General features: G+C 42.7%; 1 pseudogene; it reads left to right on the top strand.

Annotated features, from left to right (window-relative positions):
• Positions 1-226: 226 nt before the first annotated feature.
• On the top strand, positions 227-1,892 carry LOC101032232 (keratin, type II cytoskeletal 8 pseudogene; annotated as a pseudogene).
• The last annotated feature ends 13,304 nt before the right edge of the window (positions 1,893-15,196 follow it).

The raw sequence follows: 15,196 nt of genomic DNA, 5'->3' as shown, positions 1-15,196 counted from the left end.
TCCCACTCAAGAAGCTATAATTGGTCAAAATTCATTTTAAAGATGTATAACTAGGTATTGGTTTTATACCTGCTGATATCACTTTGATCTGTATTCCAGGAAAAAAAGTAAAGAATAGACTTTGTGTTTTTACTAATTATAAGATAAAAATTGAAGAAGCAGCTTCTTCGCTCCTTCTGGAATCTCTCCCTGGTTCAGCCTGCCTGCCTCCACTCCTGCCTCCACCATGTCCATCAGGGTGACCCTGAAGTCCTACAGGGTGTCCACTTCTGGCCCTGGGGCCTTCAGCAGCCGCTCCTTCATGAGTGGGCCCAGTGCCCGCTCGAACTCCTTGAGCTACTCCCGAGTGAGCAGCACTGGTTTCCGCGGTGGCCTGGGTGCAGGCTATGCTGGGGCCAGCGGCATAGGCATGGGAGGCATCACCGCCGTCACCATCAACCAGAGCCTGCTGAACCCCATTAAGCTGGACGTGGACCCCAACATCCAGGCCGTGTGTACCCAGGAGAAGGAGCAGATCAAGACCCTCAACAACAAGTTTGCTTCCTTCATCGACAAGGTGCGGTTCCTGGAGCAGCAGAACAAGATGCTAGAGACCAAGTGGAACCTCCTGCAGCAGCAGAAAATGGCTAGGAGCAACATGGACAACATGTTTGAGAGCTCCATCAACAACCTGGGGTGGCAGCTGGAGACTCTGGGCCAGGAGAAGCTGAAGCTGGAGGCAGAGCTTGGCAACATGCAGGGGCTGGTGGAGGACTTCAAGAACAAGTATGAGAATGAGATCAATAAGCGTACAGAGATGGAGAATGAATTTGTCCTCATCAAGAAGGATGTGGATGAAGCTTACATGAACAAGGTAGAGCTGGAGTCTCTCCTGGAAGGACTGACTGACGAGATCAGCTTCCTCAGGCAGCTGTTTGAAGAGGAGACCCGGGAGCTGAAGTCCCAGATCTCCGACACGTCTGCGGTGCTGTCCATGGACAACAGCCGCTCCCTGGACGTGGACAGCATCGTCGCTGAGGTCAAGGCGCAGTGCCAGGAGATCGCCAATGGCAGCCGGGCTGAGGCGGAGAGCGTATACCAGATCAAGTATGAGGAGCTGCAGACGCTGGCTGGGAAGCACGGGGATGACCTGTGGCGTACGAAGACTGAGATCTCCGAGATGAACCGGAACATCAGCTGGCTCCAGGCTGAGACCGAGGGCCTCAAAGGCCAGAGGGCTTCCCTGGAGGCTGCCATTATAGATGCCGAGCATCGTGGGGAGCAGGCGCTCAAGGATGCTCGTGCCAAGCGGCAGCAGCTGGAGGACGCCCTGTAGCAGGCCAAGCAGGACATGGCACGGCAGCTGCGTGACTACCAGGAGCTGATGAATGTCAAACTGGCCCTGGACATCGAGATCGCCACCTACCGCAAGCTCCTGGAGGGCGAGGAGAGCCGGCTGGAGTCCGGGATGCAGAACATGAGTATCCACAGGAAGACCACCAGCGGCTCTGCAGGTGGTCTGAGCTCTGCCTATGGGGACCTCACAAGCCCCGGCCTCAGCTACAGCCTGGGCTCCAGCTTTGGCTCTGGTGGGGGCTCCACCTTCAGCCGCACCAGCTCCACCAAGGCTGTGGTTGTGAAGAAGATTGAGACCCACAATGGGAGGCTGGTGTCCGAGTCCTCTGACGTCCTGCCCAAGTGAGCAGCTGCAACAGCCCCTCCCAGCCTGCCCCTCCTGAGGCTGCCCCAGAGCCTTGGGGGGAGGCCGCTGTGCAGGGGAGCACAGGGAACAGGAGACCCACTCGACACAGCCCTAGCCCTCAGCCCACCCGCGGGGAGTTTACTGCCTGGGGACCCCCTCTTGCCCATGCCTCCAGCTGCAAAACAATTCAATTGGCTTTTTTTTTTTTTTTTGGTTCAAAATAAAATCTCAGCTAGCTCGGAAAAAAAAAAGATAAAAATTAATAGCCTTGCTTTAAGCTTCCTGTCTCCACTGTACAGTCTGTTTTGGGATTATTTAAATATCTATTCATTTATTTTAGACTGAGTTATGAAATTGTTTTATGCTTAGAATTTAGCGAGAAACACAACTCTTTAAACCCTCAAATATTTTCTTGATCTACTAGAGTCATTTTAAGTTGATGCCATTTTGATATGTATACAGGATTCTTCTTCTTCTTCTTAAATGGCATAGACTACTAGGGCATAGGCACCTTTGCCACAGGTTTACAAAAGTCTTGCTTGAAAAAGGGAGTTTGGGAAGCTGGTAGTAGTTAGATTTTAGAAATTTTCTGCCTTGGATAAGATGCTGCTTGGGAGACACTGCATTTAGTGAGACAAGTGGTTTATTTGGCCCTGGAGTTAACTCTGATATGAGCATCAAGAAATTAGAGTCACAGTGGAATTTCTTCTTGTTGTTTACCTCCAAGCAGATTTCTAAAGGTCATATTTACTGAAAGTATTCGTTGTGTCGGGCACAGTGCTAAGTGCTTTACCTACATCAGTAGACTCTAAACCACTCTCATTGCCTTCCTTCTTGCCCTTAGATCCATTCTTCAAACAGCAGCCAAAGAAATCCTCCTAAAATATTAATCAGATTACACTCCTCCCCTCCTTCCAATCCTGTCACACTTACGAAGAAAATCCAGGCCCTTGCCCCGCTTTCTGGCTCCATCTCCCACCGCGCTCCTCTTGTTCACGGGGCCCAGCAACGTCAGCCTCACGCAGGCTGGATATGTTCCTGTCTCAGGGTGTTCGCATTTAATGTTTTCTTTTCCTGAAGCAGTATTTCCCCAGATCTTTGCAAGGGTTATTTCTTCACTTCATTCATGTCTGTGCTTATATGTCACCTTTTTAAAGACTTCCCGGCAACTCTGTCTATTAGTGCTCCCTGTCAGCTCTGCTAAAACCAACTCTATTTTATCTTATGTTTCAACATCAATCACTCCCTAACATTCTATGACATATTCATTAGTTTATGTATTTATTGTCCATTTACTCTATTAGAATGTATGCTAAAGGAAAGAGACTTCTTTTTTTTTTTTTTTCAATGCTCTATTCCTAGCACCTCCTACCTGGCCCATAGTAGGTATTCAATAAATACTGTAGGTATTATTCCCACCCACTGCACAAAAGGAGCACCTGAGACTCTTTTAAAATGATTTAACTGAAGTTAAATAATTTTTTGCCATGTAATAAATCCTGGGTTCAAACTCCAGTTTGCTGCAAAGTTGAAACACTTACTCTTTGTGTTTGATCACTTCTTATAATACCTCTTAAGGGCCAGAGCTGGGTTTTATACCTTCTTATATTGATAGGTGCAGGTTACTTGTTGAAGTATTGATAACAATGGAATACATTCATTGGTCATTTATTATGTGTCAGATAATCTGGAAACTTACTATGCAATATCTCATTTAATTAATAGAAGATGGCGTTATTGTTATCTCCAATTTGCAGATGATGAAACTGAGGCACAAAGAGGCTAGGTAATCTAAGGAAGTCTAAAGTCACAAATCTATAAGGGATGGAGCTAGAATTCAGTCTGACTTGAGGGTACGTGGTTCTACATACTAAGTTCAATGTTCCTCAACCTTTATGTTATTATTACACTCTTCAGGAGCTTTTAAAGATATTTCCTTTCTTAATTGTCTCCCTCCCCATGAGAATTTAATGCCACAGATATATTATAGATCATATTGGTTTACGTATCTTATGTTTATCTGTGCTTTATATATACAAAGAGTAAGATTTTTTTTTGCCTTTCCCCAAGAAAAAGTTTAGTCCATGGCATAGGCTGATTAGTTCCTTGCTGCCTTTCCTCATACTCTTAGCAGAGGCCGAGGCATGGAATTCTAAGACTAATTTTATACATCACATGGTTATTGGTACATTGTTTCCTCTTAATATAATATGAATTCCTTGAAGGGCAGGAGCCATATGTGGTTCAGGCTCACATTCACAGAGCTGAGCACAAAGTAGGCTCTGTTAGTGATTATTGAACAGTGCCATTCACTCTGCCTTAGCAACGTGCCATGGGTGTATCCGGTAGGCAGTTGTCTAAGCTGCAGGAGCAGAGCTGGCCTCTCACGGTTCACATCAGTGCTGCTTACTTTATTCTGACCACAGGCGTCAGCATCAGCCCCTTGTTTCCACCTGGATCATCTGGGAACAGCAATGATGTCAGTGCTCAGATACTAGAGTTTGCAGCAGGTTTCCTGGCAACAGAGGTGAGGTCAGCAGTTTTGGGAACACAATAGGCCTTTAAATATTCTGGAGCACCTGAAAGATGCATTCACAGAAGGCTCCTGTCAGGAGGAAATGAATGAAATCACACCTGCCTCTTCCCGTGGTGTCCGACATTTGTGCTAAGATGAAGGAAAAGGCTAAGAGTTGGAATGAGGAAATAAATTGCTCCTTTTATCTTTGCCTGCTTCACCTCTAGGCAACGCTGAACACAATATGTGTTTTTTTAGCAGGCTATTTGCAGATTCTCCCTGAAGCAGAAGCAGCTCCAGCTTCTGGTGTTGTTCCAGCACTGACTTCGATGTCGGTTCTTCCTGTGTGTGCTGATGTCTTGTCTTTGCTGCTTCTGTTCCACTTTCCACTCTTCCATATCCTGCTCTGGCCTGGGCAGGTGAACCTGCATGGACCACATCAATAGTCTCCCTTGCCCTCTGGCTTCTAGTTGGGTTCTACCAATGAGGAACCCTAGAAATAAACTGGAGGGTGTTGGGGAGACAAGTTGGGCATTTATTTCACTTGCTCACTCACTCTGTGCCAGGTCACCATGGGCTGACCGCATTCCTTGAGTGGGTCACAGCTCTCTGTGCTGCTCTGTTTTGGTGGCCCTTTCCATGTGCTTCTCTGTTTTGGGGTTATGGTAACTACTTCCTTCTTGTCCCTTAAGACCTTGGGGCATGTATTAATAATATATTTTACTTACTTTGCTTTATGACGCTTTGACATCTTGAAACCTTGTGGATCCAGGGAGGGGAAGGAACTACCCCTCCCAGAGTGAGTTAATTCTTTGAGATCGTAAGGAACTTGCCTAGGCGCATGTGTTAATATGCAAAGCAACCAATACAGAGTCTGTACCCCCACCAGCCTGTTTTATTAGGGTCTTGGAGTCAGGGATACAATCCCCCACCCAAAGTGATCCCAGGACAAGGGATCAGATGATTAGGCACAATTCCGATAGCTTAGAGCCCACCAAATGTATTCAAACTAGCTAACCCTAAACCTGCTTAGCCTGCTTACTCTGTCCTGCCCAGTGTTTCCTAAGGAAATCACAATGAAGGCTCTTGTCCATGTTTTATTCCAACTCTCTGTCCCTCCTGATTGACCTTGGTGCTTTCTTTCTTTCTTTTTTTTTAATTGCATTTTAGGTTTTGGGGTACATGTGAAGAACATGCAAGATTGTTGCATAGGTATACATATGGGAGTGTGGTTTGCTGCCTTCCTTCCCCTCACCTGTATCTGTCATTTCTCCCCATGCTATCTCTTCCCACCTCCCTACCCCCAGTCCCTCCCACATTTCCCCCCAACAGACCCCAGTGTGTAGTGCTCCCCTCCCTGTGTCCATGTGTTCTCATTGTTCAACACCCGCCTATGAGTGAGAACCTGCAGTGTTTGATTTTCTGCTCTTTTGTCAGTTTGCTGAGAATGATGGTTTCCAGGTTCATCCATGTCCCTACAAAGGACACGAACTCATCCTTTTTGATGGCTGCGTAATATTCCATGGTGTATATGTACCACATTTTCCCTATCGAGTCTATCATCAATGGGCATTTGAGTTGGTTCCAGGTCTTTGCTATTGTAACAGTCAGTAGAGTGAATCGGCAACCAACAGAATGGGAAAATATTTTTGCAGTCTATCCATCTGACAAGGGGCTGATACCCAGAATTTACAAAGAGCTAAAACAGATCTACAAGAAAAAAACAAACAAACCCATTCAAAAATGGGTGAAGGATATGAACAGACACTTTACAAAAGAAGACATACAGGAGGCCAACAAACATATGAAAAAATGCTCATCATCACTGATCATTAGAGAAATGCAAATCAAAACCACATTGAGATACCATCTCACACCAGTTAGAATGGCGATCATTAAAAAATCTGGAGACAATAGATGCTGGAGAGGATATGGAGAAATAGGAACACTTTTACACTGTTGGTGGGAGTGTAAATTAGTTCAACCATTGTGGAAGACAGTGTGGCGATTCCTCAATGACCTAAAAATAGAAATCCCATTTGACCCAGCCATCCCATTACTGGGTATATATCCAAAGGATTATAAATCATTCTACTATAAGGACACATGCACACGAATGTTCATTGCAGCACTGTTTACAATAGCAAAGACTTGGTGCTTTCTAATGCGGCTCCCTGCCCTGTGGTGCGGTATGCCTGCTACTCTTGGGGACTGTGAATAATAAACCATCTTTTCAATGGCAAACGCCTCTTTTGCTGTTAGCCTCAACATACCTTACTAAAAACAAAATCCCAGGTACATTTTAAAACAGGAGGGCCTTTAAAATTTTCCTATACACTCTCCTCCCCTTTATGAAAAGTTCCTATAGCAAATCCACCTTTAATTGTCTTAATTTGGTGTGTTCTTGTTTTCCTATAGTGACCCTGACTGATGTGCTTTGCATGTGTTCTGGACTCAGAGTCAGTGAAAGGTGGATGGAGGACCTGTGCCAGGTCTGCACAGCTAGGGGCTGTGTCTTAATGTGCTTGAACTCGACTTGCTGTCCTCCTTTTACTGTTCCTGCTGTTACTTGGTGCCTAGAGCATGCCTATTACCTATTAGGTGCTCAGTAAATACTTGAATTAGTGTCCTCTCCCTTGATCTGCTCTATGCCACACAGTGCTTGAATATACCACACATACTGAGCACATCACTAATCGTTTATAGTATTTTAGTATTTTAAGGAATTTTAGAGATAATTCAACTCTCATAGTTTACAAATAAATAAGTTTAAAGATACAGAAGGAAAAAGGCCTTAAATTAGAGGTAGAGCCAAGACTGAAACTCCAATCTCTTGTTCAGAAGTTTTTACGCTGTAATAGCAGTAATAGTTGTTCAGTGATAGTATGATAGTTACAATGATACTCCCTAAATTTAGTAGAGATAGTTTATGCTAGGTCCTGTGCTAAGCAATTCTTATATATCAGCTCATTTAATCCTCACCCAAATTTCTTAAATACCTACTAGTGTTAGCCTTGTCTTACAGATCAGGACCCCCCAAGGCAGAGAGGTTAAGGAACTTGCTGAATGTCACATAGCTGGTAAGTGGTAGATCAGGGTTTCAATTGGGCAATCTGGCCTCAGAGCCTGTGCTACTAATCTAATGGATTTATAAATTTATATTAATTATCCCTTTAATTTGATCTATCTTGCTCAAGGAGGTATATGCAAGGGCTGGACACCAGTGCCCTTTCTCCATGCACAGAGAATTCACCATTGTACATGGTAGACACCAGGTGCTCAGTGATTACCAACCAGTTGCTTGCACAAAGTCTTTTGAGCTTTTCAGCTAAGTTAATGGATCCAGTTTGCAGCCAACCCTAACTGGGTGGTCGTTTTTTGCTTTTCTATTGTTATCTGCCAAGCACCAAGTAACTTTAGAGTGGAAGACACCTTTCTGAGAAACCTAACTGAGTGGAAGAAACCTTTCTGGAGAAGAGGGAAATTCAGCCAGCTGATCTGAACATACACTTCCCCCTCTGGGTTGAGGTCTGTCTTGGAGTCAAATGTGAGAATTTCTAGAAGGGGTTGTTTCCTTTTGCCATGGAGGGAGACTGGCACTTTTACTTGCCTCGTATTACAAAATTTGTGGCAATAAGGCAATTTAATTAGCACAGCAGTTTGAGATTTCAATAGTTACTGTATTTAAGCAATTTCCCTAGCACTCCTGCTGTTTTATGAGGCTATAATTTGGCTCCCAAATGGAGAAACAATAAGGCCAAATAAGCAAAAAAATGGCAGTATTATTTTGGAGGTTAAGCTCTTGTATAGCCCGGGGCAAGATACTAGTGAGGTGGAGGCTGGCTTCCTACAAGGACACTCTAATTGTTCACTATGTTTCATTGGGTCATTTTGCTAAGACTTACACTGCATGGCTGTTGCATCCGTCTTAGGCAGGGTAGGAGATTTTCTAGGACTTGAATTCAGATGGGTTTTGTCTCCATTTAATCAAATAAGGAACTCATGTCAGCAATGATGCAAACATGGAAATCATATGGTAGTCATGTAGGAAAATGTGGTACCCAGTTGTCCTAGAGCAGAGGATGTGGGTGCCAAATGATGTCCCTGTAGAAAGAAAGAAAGACCCGTTTTCCTGGTGTAGAGGATGTGGGAACAGTGTGTTGTCTATGTGGGAAGAGGTAGAGTCTAGTTTTTCTTGTGGAGGAGATGTGGAACCATAATGTGTGTGTATGGGAAGGGGTAGGGACAGTTTTCCTGTCGAGAATATGCAGATCATGTGGCATCTATGCAGGAAGGGTGGGGACTAGTTTTCCTAGAGCAGACAATGTTTGTTTTAACAAACTGGCAATTAACACTCAGCCTAAATCCCAGGAAATTGCTGATCATTTTTACTATTCCTATGACTTCTATCTTCAGGGGAAGGGGGGAGGAATGCATAGGTGGAGCACAGATTTTTAGGGCAGTGAAACTATTCTGCATAATAATCTAATGGTGGATACATGGCATTATGCATTAGACCAGGCATCCCCAAACTTTTTACACAGGGGGCCAGTTCACTGTCCCTCAGACCGTTGGAGGGCCGCCATATGCTGTGCTCTTCTCACTGACCACCAATGAAAGAGGTGCCCCTTCCTGAAGTGCGGCGGGGGTGGGGGGTGGATAAATGGCCTCAGGGGGCCGCATGTGGCCCGCGGGCCGTAGTTTGGGGATGCCTGCATTAGGCAAAACTCATAGTACTATACAATACAAAGAGTTAGCTCTGATGTAAACTATGGACATTAGTTAATAATAACGTATTGATTAAGCTCGGTTTATCAATGACAACAAATGTACCACACCAATGCAAGATGCCAATAATAGGGGAAACTGTTAGTTTAGGGGTGAGAGGAGTATATGAAGTCTCTCTGTACTTTCTATTCAATTTTTTCTGTAAGTCTAAACTACTCTAAGAAATGAAGTCTATTAATTAAAAGAAATCCAGAAGAGACTTGGCCTAAGGGTTTTACCAGCAGAGACTAGATGATGTGAGCACTAGGAAGCTGGAGGTTTACAGTACCATATAGATAACGCTGTATTTAGACCGGATGCAGTTGTTTGACGTTTTAAGATTGGAATCAGGACAAGCAATATAATAATGCTAATTATCATTTTTTGACTTCCTACCAAAAGCTAGGCATTGTGCTGAAGTGTTTAGATAATCTAACGTAATCCTTGCAATAACTCTCGAAGTAGGTACCATTATGGATATAAATGAGCTAGATTAATTAAGTCACAGAAACATTTACCGAAGCACCTGCTATACACTTTCAGCAGTGGACAATACAAACGAGTAACTTACAAAATATCACATGGCAAATAAATGGTGGGGTCTACACTCTAGTTCATTTCTGTCTGATTCTAATGTCTGTATTGTTAATCAAAATTATTATTTAGTAGCCATGTAATTTCAGAACAAAAACTTAACATTATTGGTCTTTGATTTCCTTATCTGTAAACTGGGGATAATTTTTAACAACATGCATCTTATAATAGTGAAGTGAGGATGAAATGAAGAGTTAAAGTATGGGCCAACTGGCAGGTAATGAAGGAGTTCTTATTCACTTTCTTCTCTGATGCTTTGAGGTTCTGAATGCCTTTGCTCCAATATTTTAGATGCCATTGGATAGTGTCACTCTCCCAGCACTTTTATGAGGTTCTTCTTTATTCTCATTTTCCAAGTAAGACACCCTGTCTCCTTAAACTCCACTTTCTTGAATCCTTGGAAAGGGTCTTTTCTCTTTTGCTAATTTGTGTTCTCGTAGGCAGACTTCTAAGATGGCCTCCTGGTACTCTGCCTTGTATCATTTCCTACTTTTGAGTGTGGTCTGGATATAGTGACTTGTTTTAAGCACAGGCTATGGCAAAGGTGATGTGATATCATTTACATGATTAGGTTACAAAAGATTGTGAGTTTCATTTTACCAGCATGCACTCTCTCTATTGCCTTCTGATGACCATAATCTCCTGCTGCCCTCTGACCGCCTGTCAGTTAATTCACCAGAAGTCAAGGGAGCTTGTTGTTATAGTTAATTCAGGTTGACCTTGCAGGGTATGGGGTAGAGTAGAGAAAGGTAGAGAGTAGATTCAGAGTAGTGAATGGAAGAAATCTTGCAGAGAGATCCATTTATGTGCCTGAATTTAAAAAATGATTCATTTACTTATGTACACATTTCTGTTTAGGAGGATGCTTTCAGGATCTGATATGATTGGCTGTGTGTCCCTATCCAAATCTCAACTCAGTAATTCCCACGTGTTGAGGGAGAGACCTGGTGGGAGGTGATTGGATCCTGGGGGCAGCTCTCCTATGCTGTTCTCCGGATAATGAGGGAGTTTCCTGCGTTCTCTCTCCCTCCTGCTGCCTTGAAGGAAAATGCCTTGTTCCCCTTCACCTTCCACCATGATTGTAAGTTTCCTCAGGCTTCTCTAGCCTGTGAAATTGTGAGTTAATTAAGCCTCTTATGTTTATAAATTACCAGTCTCAGGTAGTATCTATGATAATATGCAAATGGATTAATACAGGTTTAGAACTACCTCCTTGAAGGCTTGATTTTACAATATAAATCTCAGGAGCCAATTTTGTTTTGTTTTCTTTTTTCTTTTTCTTTTTTTTTTTTTTTACTGTATTTTAGGTTTTGGGGTACATGTGAAGAACATGCAAGATTGTTGCATAGGTACACACATGGCAGTGTGATTTGCTGCCTTCCTCCCCATCACCTATATCTGGCATTTCTCCCCATGCTATCTTACCTTGAAGTACTAATGATGGACATTTGGACCATCTCAGTCGTGGTTGTAAGTACAGTGAAGGTTTGGGATTTGAAAGTATCTCACAGAATAGCTGGGATATGAGAGGATGGAACAAAGCAAAAGAAATATAAAGGAGTCATAGACGGCTTTATTCAAAATTTTTCTTAGGGTTGGACCTAGCTCCTCCCACTTAAAATAGAGGTGGAGCCAGCTAGTTTAACTCTTGTCTGCCTGGAGTGGGATGGAGTATCTGTCTGGGATTGAATGAGACCAGGACCAAAGGATAGACCTGATTCTATCTGTGTATAGCAAGTAAGAGGTGGGCATAGAAGTATTGACATTAGGCAAAAGGGTAGATTTATTATTATTTTTTACTTTGTGTTTTAGCTTCAAGCTCATCTTGCCTATCTATCTCTCCCAAGACTGGATTAGGTGCCCAGACATGTGCTTACTATTATTTAATATCTATGAAAATTACCTATATTTATTTATCTCTTTGAAGGCAGAAATCATCCATAAACCTTTGACCATCGTATCCTCAGTGAATGAGAATTATGGTCAATAAGTACTTGTTGAATGGATGATGGAGGTACACTGGAACCTGTTTCAAACCTGGGGGGAACTATGCAGGCCATTCATCTTCCCTTCTTTTCAATATGTATGTGTTATCCATTATCTTCTAGCCATACCTGCCTATTAGTACCTCCATCTCCTCTAGGAAATTGTCCATTGTATTGACAGGAGGGTTATTGTTGAGATTGCTTCTTACTGTCCTCTCTTGGGAAGCAGAGGATGCCAGATCCTTCTTCAAAATATGCTCTGGGACACTCAGGGGCAGGCATGTGCTCTGGGTGCTGTTGATAGAGACAGGAGACAGCCAAGAGTCCCTGGCAAACCCCACCTTCAAGCCTAAAACAGTCTGAAGGCTGACGAATCAGACTGCAGGTCCCAGATGAAGCCCACCCTTCCCCAACTGATTCTCTCTGAATAATGCCCATCTGTACCCTGGGAGGACTGGGTGGAGCCTTGGGATGTTTGTGATGTTCGCATGGGGGAAGCGTTTGGCCTCTTCAGTTCCTGTATGGGGACCTGGGATTCGATCTGTGCATGGAGGGCCTGTTAGCAGGACTACATCTCACTTTGCCAATGTTTTTCCTCTTTTTCCTTTTTGCCCAGTAAATTTTGCTCCCCACCCTTCTATATGTCTGTGAGCCCAATTGTTCCTGTTCGTATGACAAGAATCCAGTTTTAGCTGGCCTAAAGAGAAAGTTGTGCAACACTGTTAAATCCTGTATATCAAGCCCTGAATGAGCAGCCTACAGAGAAGGGAGATTTGGAGTTCAGATTCAGCTGGGTGGCAAATGTGTCCTGTGTACCAGCTTGTATCTGTTGTGTGACTCTTGCTGGGCAATCCTGCTCTCAAGCTCTACAGCATTCCTAGCTCCTGCCTGGTTTTTGGGCCTGGATCTTAGAGCCTTCCATAGATCCTTTTTCTGAATTCCCGAATTCTTCCTGAAACTCTTCCAATATATTCCCAAGTGCTTAAAAATCAGTTTCTGCCATTTGCAGTAAGAACATTTATTCATATGTATTGGAAAAAATTTGAGGATGCAAGACATTGAATATATAGAATTTCCATTTGATGATAATGATCATATAACTGGTGTAATTTCCCTTTATAGATTTGGGAAATAATTTATTGCTTATATTGTATAGAAAAGGTGGAGTAGAGAATTGTGTGTCTTCTGTGTACCAGGCATCATCTAAAGGCTCTGCAGTCATATGCCAACATATCCAGCTCAGGAAGACCTTATCTTCATTTTACTGTTGTTAAAACTGAGACTCAGATAAGGCAAACATATTATCCACCTTCTCAAAGACAATAGGTATTAGATCAATGGGTTTCAAATAAATAAATCTGTGCATTCTCTTCCCCGGTATCATTCCAGGCAAATGGTCAGTTTATCCTCCCTCCTATATCGAGCAAGGCTTGGCCAGAACTAGAAACCCTTTGCCTCTTGCATATCTTAGGGTAAGTTTATGAAGTAGCAGACTTTGTTAGCCTCGTTTCTCTTACTTTCATGGGTAACTATTTAAAAATTCTCTGTGATACAGCCTTGTGTTTTTTCACTGTTGATAGTAGTTAGTAATTCCCTTATAAATAAGATTTCATTTACGATGAAAGAGGCATTTAAGCCTCAGTTATCAAAGGTGGTCCATGGTGATGTTGTTTCCTGGTTCAAACGTGCTCTCTGGGAAATGGAATGTAACTGGATAAAGCAGGATATTTTGATGCGTGTTTTGACACTTCACAATTGTCAGCTTTTGTGCAGTTTTTCTCCCTGACAAAAGTATTTCTGACTTTGTCAGTAATATTTGGTGAAGGTTAGTGGTAATTCTTTCCATTTCTGATCCAAACAAGAAATTGGAAAGCTTTTTGGCAATAGTAGATGATACCTACTTTGTTGTCCTAACAAATTAACCTCCAAAGTTTCAGATTTTGACAGCTGTTGTGGGGCATTTTCGGCTACCTGCAATATAACCATGTAATATTGTATTTATTTTATTTAATAAACATCTATATAGTGTTTATATGTGTCAGTTCTTTTCTGGGAATATGTGTGCATGTGTGTGTGTTCACAATTACTAACTCAACCCTCTCAATAGCTTTATGAGTTAGGTATTATTATCATCTTCATTGCACAAAGGAGGAAACAGACACAAGGAAGTGAAATAATGGGACCCAGCTCACACATCTTATAAGTGGCAGAGCCGCAACTCACACCCAGGTAGTTTGTCCCCTGAGCTCATTATTAACACTCTCCTAGGTTGCCTCTCTGATGGGTCAAGAAATGAATGCAACATATAGACAGAGGAATACTTCCTACGATGCTGAAACCAACCAGTCGGATAATTCTTTTCATCTTGATCAGGATTCTTAGTTGATGCTTAGCTGCTCTTGGTTCTTACACTGTTTTCAAACTGAGCTGAAGTAGAAGGATCATTTGAATGAGGAATCTCAGACACTGCAGGCATTCTCAAATGCAGAACTTGCTGTCCTCGTAAAGTGGAATAGCAAGCCCCACTGATGTCAGGATTGATGGGAAATTGGTTATGACCTAAACCAGGGCATGGAAAAATCGATCAGTAAAAAGTCTTTTTCTGGTTCAGTTGTTGATTTGATATGGTTAGAAGATGAGGAAACAAATATGATCATCTTGTGGAAAGTAAAATGGGGATGGAAATGGAATATCAAAGAGTGTGGAGAGGTAAAATCGTTGTCTCAAAATGATGTGTAAAATGTCTTGAGTCTAAGAGGGATGTGATGAGTTGAAAGTGGGATTTGGTGGAGCAGAAGTATAAGTGTGGATGCAGGGGAAATTGGTAAGAGAGGAGGTTGCAGGCAGGTAAGTAAGGGCAGATTTTAGCTTATGGGAATTGGGGAGTTACCCAAGTATCTTAAAAGAAAAGTGAAATAGCTATGGATTTTAAGGCAATCTTTCAGAACTGATGTCACTAATTGATGACTAGAGGCAGAAAATCAGTTGCTTCTTTCCATTGTGGTTTATTCTCTGACTGCAGCTGGCTTGGTATGTACTCAAGGTCCTTCTGCATAAAGGCGGTTGATCTTAATCAGCCCTGCCTTCTCCATTCCAGAATGCTCCAGGTAATATTCTTTGGAGGAATTCAGTATGTGAACAATGGTCAGTTTTTATCGATGTGATAATTTTCTGCCATTATGAAGCAATGTCTATCGACCTTTGGGTCTCACAGATGTGGTAAGTCAAATTTGTTTGAAACCCCCAAAGCACCAGGAGTATGCCAGGGAAATAATGAAGGGTCATTTATCCTGCTGAGAGTCTCCTTAAAGGGAATCAATAACTTCACTGGAAAGAAAAATTGCATCGTTTCTATGAGGCCCCTTTCCAGGTGAGTAATGCTGCTTGACTGTTCAGCTGTCACTTAAAGAATGCATCCTCACAACAGACCCTGGCACGTGCTGAGAGACAGGAGCTCATTTAATTTGAGATGGGTTTTAATGCTCCCATTTTTGGATGAAGATACTGAGGCTCTGTGAATTTATCAGATATTAAAGACACTATACACTGGTTGTGTGTGTGTGTGTGTGTGTGTGTGTGTGTGTAAGGTGTATCTATGTGCAAATTGTTATAGTTATCTTTCCTTCCTTCCTTCTCTTTCTTTCTTTCTTCTTT

The sequence above is a fragment of the Saimiri boliviensis genome, chromosome 6 (genome assembly GCF_048565385.1).
Source record: "Saimiri boliviensis isolate mSaiBol1 chromosome 6, mSaiBol1.pri, whole genome shotgun sequence".
Taxonomy (NCBI): Eukaryota; Metazoa; Chordata; class Mammalia; order Primates; family Cebidae; genus Saimiri; species Saimiri boliviensis.
Note: the sequence above shows the minus strand (reverse complement) of the source record. Positions and strands in the feature narration are given on the sequence as shown.